Source organism: Phyllobates terribilis, unplaced genomic scaffold (genome assembly GCF_046119375.1).
Source record: "Phyllobates terribilis strain yellow unplaced genomic scaffold, ASM4611937v1 Scaffold_5__5_contigs__length_657084704, whole genome shotgun sequence".
Taxonomy (NCBI): Eukaryota; Metazoa; Chordata; class Amphibia; order Anura; family Dendrobatidae; genus Phyllobates; species Phyllobates terribilis.
The window spans coordinates 163,809,191-163,824,936 of record NW_027362765.1 but is presented as its reverse complement, the minus strand read 5'-3'; positions in this window follow the sequence as shown (position 1 = coordinate 163,824,936).

The following is a 15,746-nucleotide window of genomic DNA, read 5'->3' as shown; positions in this document are numbered from 1 at the left end:
CACACACACACTACGAGTACCTCGCATATACAGCACACACACACACACTACGAGTACCTCGCACACACACACACACTACGAGTACCTCGCATATACAGCACACACACACACACTACGAGTACCTCGCATATACAGCACACACACACACACACTACGAGTACCTCGCATATACAGCACACACACACACACTACGAGTACCTCGCATATACAGCACACACACACACACACACACACACACACTACGAGTACCTCGCATATACAGCACACACACACACACTACGAGTACCTCTCATATACAGCACACACACTACGAATACCTCGCATATACAGCACACACACACACACTAAGAGTACCTCGCATATACAGCACACACACACACACTACGAGTACCTCGCATATACAGCACACACACACACTACGAGTACCTCGCATATACAGCACACACACACACACTACGAGTACCTCGCATATACAGCACACACACTACGAGTACCTCGCATATACAGCACACACACTACGAGTACCTCGCATACACAGCACACACACACACACACTACGAGTACCTCGCATAAACAGCACACACACACACACTATGAGTACCTCGCATATACAGCACACACACACTACGAGTACCTCACATAAACAGCACACACACACACACACACTACGAGTACCTCGCATACACAGCACACACACACACACACTACGAGTACCTCGCATATACAGCACACACACACACACTACGAGTACCTCGCATATACAGCACACACACACACTATGAGTACCTCGCATATACAGCACACACACACACACTACGAGTACCTCGCATACACAGCACACACACACACACTACGAGTACCTCGCATATACAGCACACACACACACACACACACACACTACGAGTACCTCGCATATACAGCACACACACACACACACACACTACGAGTACCTCGCATATACAGCACACACACACACACACACACTACGAGTACGTCTCATATACAGCACACACACACACACTACGAGTACCTCGCATATACAGCACACACACACACACTACGAGTACCTCGCATACACAGCACACACACACACACACTACGAGTACCTCGCATATACAGCACACACACACACACTACGAGTACCTCGCATATACAGCACACACACACACACTACGAGTACCTCGCATATACAGCACACACACACACACACTACGAGTACCTCGCATATACAGCACACACACACACTACGAGTACCTCGCATATACAGCACACACACTACGAATACCTCGCATATACAGCACACACACACACACTACGAGTACCTCGCATATACAGCACACACACACACACTACGAGTACCTCGCATATACAGCACACACACACACTACGAGTACCTCGCATATACAGCACACACACACACACACTACGAGTACCTCGCATATACAGCACACACACACACACTACGAGTACCTCGCATATACAGCACACACACACACACTACGAGTACCTCGCATATACAGCACACACACACACACGAGTACCTCGCATACACAGCACACACACACACACACTACGAGTAACTCGCATATACAGCATACACACACACTACGAGTACCTCGCATATACAGCACACACACACACACTACGAGTACCTCGCATATACAGCACACACACACACACTACGAGTACCTCGCATATACAGCACACACACACACACTACGAGTACCTCGCATATACAGCACACACACACACACACACTACGAGTACCTCGCATATACAGCACACACACACACACACTACGAGTACCTCGCATATACAGCACACACACACACACACTACGAGTACCTCGCATATACAGCACACACACACACACTACGAGTACCTCGCATATACAGCACACACACACACACACCACGAGTACCTTGCATACACAGCACACACACACACACTACGAGTACCTCACATAAACAGCACACACACACACTACGAGTACCTCGCATACACAGCACACACACACTACGAGTACCTCGCATATACAGCACACACACACACACACTACGAGTACCTCGCATATACAGCACACACACACACACACTACGAGTACCTCGCATATACAGCACACACACACACACACTACGAGTACCTCGCATATACAGCACACACACACACACACACTACGAGTACCTCGCATATACAGCACACACACACACACACACACACTACGAGTACCTCGCATATACAGCACACACACACACACTACGAGTACCTCGCATATACAGCACACACACACACACTACGAGTACCTCGCATACACAGCACACACACACTACGAGTACCTCGCATATACAGCACACACACACACACACTACGAGTACCTCGCATACACAGCACACACACACACACACTACGAGTACCTCGCATATACAGCACACACACACACACACACACTACGAGTACCTCGCATACACAGCACACACACACACTACGAGTACCTCGCATATACAGCACACACACACACACACTACGAGTACCTCGCATATACAGCACACACACACACTACGAGTACCTCGCATATACAGCACACACACACACACACACACTACGAGTACCTCGCATATACAGCACACACACACACACTACGAGTACCTCGCATATACAGCACACACACGAGTACGTCGCATACACAGCACACACACACACACACACACACTACGAGTACCTCGCATATACAGCACACACACTACGAGTACCTCGCATATACAGCACACACACACACACTACGAGTACCTCGCATATACAGCACACACACACACACACTACGAGTACCTCGCATATACAGCACACACACACACACTACGAGTACCTCGCATATACAGCACACACACACACACACACTACGAGTACCTCGCATATACAGCACACACACACACACTACGAGTACCTCGCATATACAGCACACACACACACACTACGAGTACCTCGCATACACAGCACACACACACACACTACGAGTACATCGCATATACAGCACACACACACACACACACACTACGAGTACCTCGCATACACAGCACACACACACACACACTACGAGTACCTCGCATATACAGCACACACACACACACACACACTACGAGTATCTCGCATACACAGCACACACACACACACTACGAGTACCTCGCATATACAGCACACACACACACACTACGAGTACCTCGCATATACAGCACACACACACACACACTACGAGTACCTCGCATATACAGCACACACACACACTACGAGTACCTCGCATATACAGCACACACACACACACACACACACTACGAGTACCTCGCATATACAGCACACACACACACTACGAGTACCTCTCATATACAGCACACACACTACGAATACCTCGCATATACAGCACACACACACACACACTACGAGTACCTCGCATATACAGCACACACACACACACACTACGAGTACCTCGCATATACAGCACACACACACACACACACTACGAGTACCTCGCATATACAGCACACACACACACACACACTACGAGTACCTCGCATATACAGCACACACACACACACACTACGAGTACCTCGCATATACAGCACACACACACACTACGAGTACCTCGCATATACAGCACACACACACACACTACGAGTACCTCGCATATACAGCACACACACTACGAGTACCTCGCATATACAGCACACACACACACACACGAGTACCTCGCATACACAGCACACACACACACACGAGTACCTCGCATATACAGCACACACACACACACTAAGAGTACCTCGCATATACAGCACACACACACACACGAGTACCTCGCATATACAGCACACACACACACACGAGTACCTCGCATACACAGCACACACACACACACACTACGAGTACCTCGCATATACAGCATACACACACACTACGAGTACCTCGCATATACAGCACACACACACACACACTACGAGTACCTCGCATATACAGCACACACACACACACTACGAGTACCTCGCATATACAGCACACACACACACACTACGAGTACCTCGCATATACAGCACACACACACACTACGAGTACCTCGCATATACAGCACACACACACACACACTACGAGTACCTCGCATATACAGCACACACACACACACACTACGAGTACCTCGCATATACAGCACACACACACACACACACTACGAGTACCTCGCATATACAGCACACACACACACTACGAGTACCTCGCATACACAGCACACACACACTACGAGTACCTCGCATATACAGCACACACACACACACTACGAGTTCCTCGCATATACAGCACACACACACACACACTACGAGTACCTCGCATATACAGCACACACACACACACACTACGAGTACCTCGCATATACAGCACACACACACACACACTACGAGTACCTCGCATATACAGCACACACACACACACTACGAGTACCTCGCATATACAGCACACACACACACACACTACGAGTACCTTGCATACACAGCACACACACACACACTACGAGTACCTCACATAAACAGCACACACACACACTACGAGTACCTCGCATACACAGCACACACACACTACGAGTACCTCGCATATACAGCACACACACACACACACTACGAGTACCTCGCATATACAGCACACACACACACACACTACGAGTACCTCGCATATACAGCACACACACACACACACACTACGAGTACCTCGCATATACAGCACACACACACACACACACACTACGAGTACCTCGCATATACAGCACACACACACTACGAGTACCTCGCATATACAGCACACACACACACACTACGAGTACCTCGCATATACAGCACACACACACACACACACTACGAGTACCTCGCATATACAGCACACACACACACACTACGAGTACCTCGCATATACAGCACACACACACACACACACACACACACACACTACGAGTACCTCGCATATACAGCACACACACACACACTACGAGTACCTCTCATATACAGCACACACACTACGAATACCTCGCATATACAGCACACACACACACACTAAGAGTACCTCGCATATACAGCACACACACACACACTACGAGTACCTCGCATATACAGCACACACACACACTACGAGTACCTCGCATATACAGCACACACACACACACTACGAGTACCTCGCATATACAGCACACACACTACGAGTACCTCGCATATACAGCACACACACACGAGTACCTTGCATACACAGCACACACACACACACACTACGAGTACCTCGCATAAACAGCACACACACACACACTATGAGTACCTCGCATATACAGCACACACACACTACGAGTACCTCACATAAACAGCACACACACACACACACACTACGAGTACCTCGCATACACAGCACACACACACACACACTACGAGTACCTCGCATATACAGCACACACACACACACTACGAGTACCTCGCATATACAGCACACACACACACTACGAGTACCTCGCATATACAGCACACACACACACACTACGAGTACCTCGCATACACAGCACACACACACACACTACGAGTACCTCGCATATACAGCACACACACACACTACGAGTACCTCGCATATACAGCACACACACACACACACACACACGAGTACCTCGCATATACAGCACACACACACACACACACACACTACGAGTACGTCGCATATACAGCACACACACACACACACTACGAGTACCTCGCATATACAGCACACACACACACACTACGAGTACCTCGCATACACAGCACACACACACACACTACGAGTACCTCGCATATACAACACACACACACACACTACGAGTACCTCGCATATACAGCACACACACACACACTACGAGTACCTCGCATATACAGCACACACACACACACACTACGAGTACCTCGCATATACAGCACACACACACACTACGAGTACCTCGCATATACAGCACACACACTACGAATACCTCGCATATACAGCACACACACACTAAGAGTACCTCGCATATACAGCACACACACACACACTACGAGTACCTCACATAAACAGCACACACACACACTACGAGTACCTCGCATACACAGCACACACACACTACGAGTACCTCGCATATACAGCACACACACACACACTACGAGTACCTCGCATATACAGCACACACACACACACACTACGAGTACCTCGCATATACAGCACACACACACACACACACTACGAGTACCTCGCATATACAGCACACACACACACACACACTACGAGTACCTCGCATATACAGCACACACACACACACACACACACACTACGAGTACCTCGCATATACAGCACACACACACACACTACGAGTACCTCGCATATACAGCACACACACACACACTACGAGTACCTCGCGTATACAGCACACACACACACACTACGAGTACCTCGCATATACAGCACACACACACACACTACGAGTACCTCGCATATACAGCACACACACACACACTACGAGTACCTCGCATATACAGCACACACACACACACGAGTACCTCGCATACACAGCACACACACACACACACTACGAGTACCTCGCATATACAGCATACACACACACTACGAGTACCTCGCATATACAGCACACACACACACACACTACGAGTACCTCGCATATACAGCACACACACACACACTACGAGTACCTCGCATATACAGCACACACACACACACACTACGAGTACCTCGCATATACAGCACACACACACACACACTACGAGTACCTCGCATATACAGCACACACACACACACTACGAGTACCTCGCATATACAGCACACACACACACACACTACGAGTACCTCGCATATACAGCACACACACACACACTACGAGTACCTCGCATATACAGCACACACACACACACACACTACGAGTACCTCGCATATACAGCACACACACACACACACTACGAGTACCTCGCATATACAGCACACACACACACACACTACGAGTACCTTGCATACACAGCACACACACACACACTACGAGTACCTCACATAAACAGCACACACACACACTACGAGTACCTCGCATACACAGCACACACACACTACGAGTACCTCGCATATACAGCACACACACACACACACTACGAGTACCTCGCATATACAGCACACACACACACACACTACGAGTACCTCGCATATACAGCACACACACACACACACTACGAGTACCTCGCATATACAGCACACACACACACACACTACGAGTACCTCGCATATACAGCACACACACACACACACACTACGAGTACCTCGCATATACAGCACACACACACACACACACACACACTACGAGTACCTCGCATATACAGCACACACACACACACTACGAGTACCTCGCATATACAGCACACACACACACACTACGAGTACCTCGCATACACAGCACACACACACTACGAGTACCTCGCATATACAGCACACACACACACACACTACGAGTACCTCGCATACACAGCACACACACACACACACTACGAGTACCTCGCATATACAGCACACACACACACACACACACACTACGAGTACCTCGCATACACAGCACACACACACACTACGAGTACCTCGCATATACAGCACACACACACACACACACACACACTACGAGTACCTCGCATATACAGCACACACACACACTACGAGTACCTCGCATATACAGCACACACACACACACACTACGAGTACCTCGCATATACAGCACACACACACACACACTACGAGTACCTCGCATATACAGCACACACACACACACTACGAGTACCTCGCATATACAGCACACACACACACACACACACTACGAGTACCTCGCATATACAGCACACACACACACACACTACGAGTACCTCGCATATACAGCACACACACACACTACGAGTACCTCGCATATACAGCACACACACACACACTACGAGTTCCTCGCATATACAGCACACACACACACACACACTACGAGTACCTCGCATATACAGCACACACACACACACACTACGAGTACCTCGCATATACAGCACACACACACACACACTACGAGTACCTCGCATATACAGCACACACACACACACACTGCGAGTACCTCGCATATACAGCACACACACACACACTACGAGTACCTCGCATATACAGCACACACACACACACACTACGAGTACCTTGCATACACAGCACACACACACACACTACGAGTACCTCACATAAACAGCACACACACACACTACGAGTACCTCGCATACACAGCACACACACACTACGAGTACCTCGCTTATACAGCACACACACACACACACTACGAGTACCTCGCATATACAGCACACACACACACACACTACGAGTACCTCGCATATACAGCACACACACACACACACTACGAGTACCTCGCATATACAGCACACACACACACACACACTACGAGTACCTCGCATATACAGCACACACACACACACACACACACTACGAGTACCTCGCATATACAGCACACACACACACACTACGAGTACCTCGCATACACAGCACACACACACACACACACTACGAGTACCTCGCATATACAGCACACACACACACACTACGAGTACCTCGCATATACAGCACACACACACTACACGTACCTTGCATACACAGCACACACTACACATACACAGCACACACCTCAGTACACATAGCTCACATACACACACTGCTTTATGCTGGAGGGAATGAAGATGTTCCACACTATGAGCTGCAGCTTCTGCTCACAGCAGCACTGTCCCAGCAGACACCTCCCTGCCCTCTCCTCTGCTGGGACTGCTGACTAGCAGGAGGAGCGGACACAAGAGGAGCTTCTTCTATCATCACCAGGAGCTAAGCACAGTACACAGCTGAATACAAAACAACTTATCTGACAGCTCAGCTTGGTAGGTGCCGGTGTGTTGGTCAGTGCAGGAGGACAGGAGCACCGTCCAATGAGTGTTTCTATCACTCTGATGGGAAGGTTCTGTGCTCAGTGTTGTTGTCCTTCACTGCATGCTCCTCTTTCAATGCCAGGCCCTCAGAAAGGTCCTGAAGTTCTGTAGAGTGCGAGGCCTGTGGTAACATCATGGTCACATGATCATGATGTCACTGCAGGTCCTGAACCAGTCTCTACATTGGAAGCTTCACTGATAATACTATTATCAGTGAAGCCCCTGCTGTAGACGCTGGGGGCCGTCAAAGGGAGTGGCGGCCCTAGGCAGATGCCTAGTCTGCCCTGGCCTAATGTCGGCCCTGCCTGTTATGTGCTGTGCAATGGCTGTGTCTGACCGTGCAGGAACACGGTCTGATCATACCACATCTCCTGGACAGGGGAGGACACAATGCAGAGTATACAGACATTACAGCAGGGGATCGCAACTGATTCTTTCGGTGAGGTAAAACATTGTTTAAAAACAGGCAGGGAAATGTTTTACCTCACAAAAACAGCTGTTATCCCCTCCTTTATTGTCTGTATAATTTTTTGCTTCCTTCCCTGCCCATGAGATGTGGTATGATCAGACCATGTTCCTGCACGGTCAGACACAGCCATTACACAGTACACAGCAGGGGCACATTTATAAGATTATCTCAGCTCAGGAACATATTTTTTAATCACTTCCTATTGTGGACTTTATTTTCATTCCGAGATTTAGTAAATAAAATGAATTTTTGTTCGTGGGAAAACCCCTTTAAAGCCACGTTCCCTTAATGAATTTTTGGTGTGGCTTTTGTCCGCAATGTTTTCAAGCTGTAAAACCGCTTGGCAGCACGTGAAGAATCAAAGTGTGCCCTTTTGATTTTGGTGATGGGGTCATATCATTTGAATAGAATGAGAAGGAAGTTTAGAAGACAAATAACTTTCACTCGGTGGTGGAAACAGAAGTAGTTCCCAGTTCCAAAACATTCAGCCATTGGGCTGTGAAACTCATATATTGTCCCTGACCATACCTGCTTTTTTAGGTGTTTACTGTGCCGAGCACTGTGGAGCTCAAAGACAAGTCCAGAGCGCGACCCAGACTCTGCTGCATTTCAGACCAAAGAGCGGACACCACTTTCTACGGGAAAAAATGGCAGTGGGGTATCTTCCAGCTGAGCTCACGTCATCATTTCTCAAAAAGTAGCCAACTCCGTCACTCCTGAGAAAAAATATTGACTCAATACTGCAAATGCTTTTAATCTGCAAATGACTTTAATCAATAACGTTTTATCAAAGTTAATTAACAAGAAGTATCCAAAATACAGCAGTTTTATTTAAAACGTGACATACCAAAAAGAGACACAAACTGCGTCAGAAAAAAAGACACGTAAATAACGCACTCAAAAATTCAATGAAAATACGCAAGTAACCTAATCTGTAACATCAAAAACTCAGCAAATAATTACTGTGGGAACATAGCCTGATAGATAGATTTACTATTATTTTCTATTGCTTCCATATTTGGCCATTTTATTGATCTTTCAATGTTCTAAATTCTTTCAAAGACTGATGCTGCCATCTAGTGGACAGTGTAGAAATTACCCAAACAACACTCCAGATGAATTTGGACCCCTGAACTCACTTATAATGGCACATTATCATTTTAATTAGTTAGGTTGTCTTTTAATTCCATAAATAGTTAATTTAGGTTCCCTTTATACAGAGCAATTATTATCTGAATAAATATTTATAGGAATGTTTGTTCCTGACCATTTCTCAGTGTAACCGTGCAGCGATCAAGCAAAAAAAACCCCAAACAACCTAAACCTGTTTGTATATTTTTTATTGCGTTTTTTTTTACCATATATTTGTATATGTATATAGTTTATATGTAAACTCATCTGCGCTGCGTATATTTAAAATCCGTAATAAGTCAATCTGTTTTCTGTGTAGATTTCCCCCATAGTCTTACATTAGATGCGGAAAATACGCAGGTAAAAAACGCACGTGCATTTTAGTGATTTTTCCGCTGTGGAAACACATAAAAAAACGACATAATCCACTTATGACTGTATCAATAATGTTATGTCAAAATCAAATACCAGGAAGTATCAAAAACAAAGTAGAATGAAAAGGGTCGCACTCACCGCTCCTTAAGATTCTTCTTTATTTCATGAGATTGAGGCCACGGCTCCACTATCAGTATTCGGTCAGTATTTTTTCTCAGGAGTGGGAGCCAAAACCAGGAGTGGGTGATAAATACAGAATTGGTGACTTGTTTCTATTATACTTTTCCTCTGATTGTTCCTCACCTGGTTTTGGCTTATAAATACTGATGTAAAATACTGACCAAATACTGAACATGTGAACGTGGCCTTAAAGGGAAGCCATCAGGTTTCCTGTTCTTACACTGCTGACATTACATTCTGTTCCTTCTAATTGAATCCTACCAATCTGCTCCGTGCGCCCCTGCGCACCTCTAAAAATTCCCTGTTTTCCTCCTCTCAGCACAGAGCCGTCCATTGCTTGTGTGTGGTCCTACCCCACCATCAGCTCGCTAGCGCGGCCCCTTTGCCTTTGATTGATGCGATCAGAAAATCTGCACCTGATCATAAAAACAGCAACATAAATAAGATCTGTGCATTGAAAATAAATCTGTGATTTTATCTATTTTTGCAAAATTATCCCATTGGAATTAATGTGAAAGTCATTTCATTTTGATGAAGATTTCCTGCAAATCTGCAGCAATTTCTGCCGAGGGTGAATGTACAATAATACCCTAAAAAATATGGAACATACATGATCTAAATACTGTATATACCTAGACATGTTGTTTTTGCTTCATATTCCTGTGGCTCATTATTGTAGGCTGTTAGAACTTGGTGGAGCCATGTTTGCACAAGAGCAGGGGAATCATGGCTATCTAATGACAACTATGTCAAAAGTTGCCTGTAATAACTGCTTCAAACAGCAGGTGGCGGCATATCTATGAGCAAATGCACTACAAACTCCAAAATAGAAAATTCAGATGTTACAGGTCTGATAAAGCCGAATATCAGGGAACTGTTATAGGAAATGTAGATCAGAGTATGAGTCTTAGCCCATGTTCACACATTCAGTATACTGATCGTGTGAACGTGGCCTCAGACTATAGTCTTGTACAAGAGGATTCAGAAAATATAATCAAGGTTGATGTCACAGAACTGGATTAATTTCATTGCTGTTTGTAGTAGTTTACCTACAGTATGTGAAAGAAGATAGCCTATAAGGGTATGTGCACACAGAGTATTTGAGTTTGTTTGGAGCTGCTTAAAAAAAAACTGAAAAATTGTGAAAAACAAATGCTTGAAAGAATCTTCCTATTCGTTTCTATTTTAAAACCAATTTGCTGCACATCTGTTCAGTCTTTCGAGGTTTTTATTTTTAACCATTTCAGGTTTTAAAAAACACCTGGTGGGAGAAAAGAAAAAGCGTGTCTTTTATTAAGCAGCTCCGAACTAGTCAATGTCCATTCAGAAGTCTGCAAAATACTCTTCAGGAAAAAAAACTCTTCCAAAACTCTTCAAAACTGCATCAGGAAACAATAAAAATCCTAATTTTTGACTGCCTTGAAAAAGCTCTGTGTGCACGTCCTTTGAGTTTGTTCACACTATTTTTTTTTTTATCAGGCAGACTAAAACAAAAACTAATTTTTTATCAGATGGAAAACACTTTATTATTATTATTTATTATTATTATAGCGCCATTTATTCCATGGCGCTTTACATGTGATAGGGATATACATAACAAAAGCATTTACATAATCTTAACAAAACGAGTCGGCGACTGGTACAGGAGGAGCGAGGACTCTGCCCGCGAGGGCTCACATTCTAGAAGGGATGGGTGAGGATACATTAGGTGAGGGTAGAGCTGGTCATGCAGCAATGGTTACGGCAGGTTGAAGGCTTGTGGGAAGAGGTGGGTCTTCAGGTTTCTTTTGAAGGTTTCCACGGTCGCCGAGAGTCTGATGTGTTGGGGTAGAGAGTTCCAGAGTAGGGGGGATGCACGGGAGAAATCTTGTATACGATTGTGGGAGGAGGAAATAAGAGGGGAGTAGAGGAGGAGATCTTGTGAGGATCGGAGGTTGCGTGCAGGTAAGTACCGGGAGACTAGGTCACAGATGTATGGAGGAGACAGGTTGTGGATGGCTTTGTATGCCATGGTTGAGGTTTTGAACTGAATTCTCTGGGCAATGGGGAGCCAGTGAAGAGATTGACAGAGAGGAGAGGCCGGGGAATAGCGGGGGGACAGGTGGATTAGTCGAGCAGCAGAGTTTAGGATAGATTGGAGAGGTGTAAGAGTGTTGGAAGGGAGGCCACGGAGCAGGAGGTTGCAGTAGTCGAGGCGGGATATGATGAGGGCATGCACTAGTGTTTTTGCAGAGTCTTTGCTGAGGAATGCACGGATCCGGGAGATGTTTTTGAGTTGGAGTCGGCAGGAGTCCAGGGTTACTCCAAGGCAGCGAGCTTGTGGGACTGGGGAGAGTGAACAGCCATTGACGTTGATAGCTAGGTCAGTTGGGAGGGTTGAATGAGATGGCGGAAAGATGATGAACTCTGTTTTATTCATGTTGAGTTTTAGAAATCTGTCAGAGAAGAAGGATGAGATGGCGGTCAGACATTGTGGGATTTTGGTTAGTAGGGAGGAGATATCGGGTCCAAAGAGGTAGATCTGTGTGTCGTCAGCATAGAGGTGATACTGAAAACCGTGAGACTCTATGAGCTGTCCCAGGCCAAAGGTGTAGATGGAGAAGAGCAGAGGTCCTAGAACTGAACCTTGGGGGACACCGACAGATAGGGGGCGAGATGAGTAGGTGGTGCGTGAGTGGGAGACGCTGAATGTCCTGTCTGCTAAGTATGAGGAGATCCAAGATAGAGCCAAGTCCGTGATGCCAAGAGATGAGAGAATCTGGAGTAAAAGGGAATGGTCCACTGTGTCAAAGGCAGATGACAGGTCCAGAAGGAGGAGGATGGAGTAGTGTCGCTTGGATTTGGCATTTAGTAGGTCGTTGGTGACTTTGGTCAGGGCAGTTTCAGTCGAGTGATGCCGTCGGAAGCCAGATTGCAGACGGTCGAAGAGGGAGCAGGAGGAGAGGTGGGAGGACAGTTCAAGGTGGACATATTGTTCTAGTAGTTTTGAGGCAAAGGGGAGGAGTGATATGGGGCGGTAGCTAGTCAGAGAGGAAGGGTCAAGGGAGGGCTTTTTGAGGATGGGTGTGATTGCAGCATGTTTGAAACATGAGGGGAAGACACCGGTTGTTAGTGACAGATTGAAGTGGTGGGTTAGGGTTGGGATGAAGACTGTGGTAAGGTTAGTGATGAGGTGGGATGGGATTGGGTCAAGTTCGCAGGTGGTGAGGTGTGATTTGGAGAGTAAAGAGGAGACTTGACCTTCTGTAATGGTGGAGAAGTGGGGTTTGGAGGAGGAGGGTTGAGTAGATATGAGGAGGGGATATGCTGCATTTGGTTAACATTTTTCTGTGGCATTTTCATTAAAGGTTTTTTTTTTTACAATTTTTAAACTTCTTAGTGGCGATGTTCGTTTGTTTTTGAAATACATTAAGCAATGCATTATTATTATTTATTATTATAGCGCCATTTATTCCATGGCGCTTTACATGTGAAAAAGGGGGTTATACATAGCAAAAACACTTACAATAATGTTGAACAAAATGAGTCAGCGACTGGTACAGGAGGAGAGAGGACCCTGCCCGCGAGGGCTCACAATCTACAAGGAATGGGTGAGGATACAGTAGGTGAGGGTAAGGCTGGTCGTGCAGCAGTATGGTGGAGCAATGGTTACTGCAGGTTGTATGCTTGTCGGAAGAGGTAGGTCTCAGGTTCCATTTGAAGGTTTCCTTGGTAGGCGAGAGTCTGATGTGTTGGGGTAGAGAGTAGAGGGGATGCATGGGAGAAATCTTGTATGAGATTGTGGGAAGAGGAGATAAGAGGAGAGTAGAGAAGGAGATCTTGCATAGAATACTAGCGCTTTTTTGAGACAAAAATACTTACAAAAACTCTCAAAAAGACACTTGGGCATCTGTAAAGTATAGAGCGGCTTCATAGCTGAAAACAGCTCCGCTCACTTCTTTTATCTGCTTGGCGTTTTCGAAACCTGAATCGATTAAAAGATACTCAAAAGCTTGAACATTTGTACAGCAGAGTGGTAGTAAGAGTCTTTCAGAGAAGAGGACTTGAACTCTACTGCCCCCTATTGGATATATCAATTCTAAAAGTCAATATCATATCCTATGGGCAGACTTGGACTGGCCCACAGGAAAACAGGAGAATCCTCTGGTGGGCCCCTGTGCTGGAGTGGGCCACCACCCTATTATATGAGCAGTACTTGGCACTATATACTTGAATCACTATGTATAGACAAAGGCAGCATCTTATTCATCTAACAATTTACCCAGTTCATTGTTATAGAAATTTGTGATTGAGGTTAATGTCACATTTGCATATAGCTGAAAAGTGGGGCCCTGAAGTTGGTTACTGGTGGGCCCTTGACACCCCAGGCCGACACTGCCTATGGGTATGTACACTCAACGTCTTTTTCAGGTGGGTCCACTCTGAAAGATTGAATATATGCATTTTTATATTGACTTGCTGTTCATATGTTCAATCTTTTCATCGTCTTTTAACTGCTTCAGATATCAAAAGACGCAAAGCGGTTAAAAGAAGTGACTTGACCATTCTTGCATCTTCCCTTAGAAGACACCACA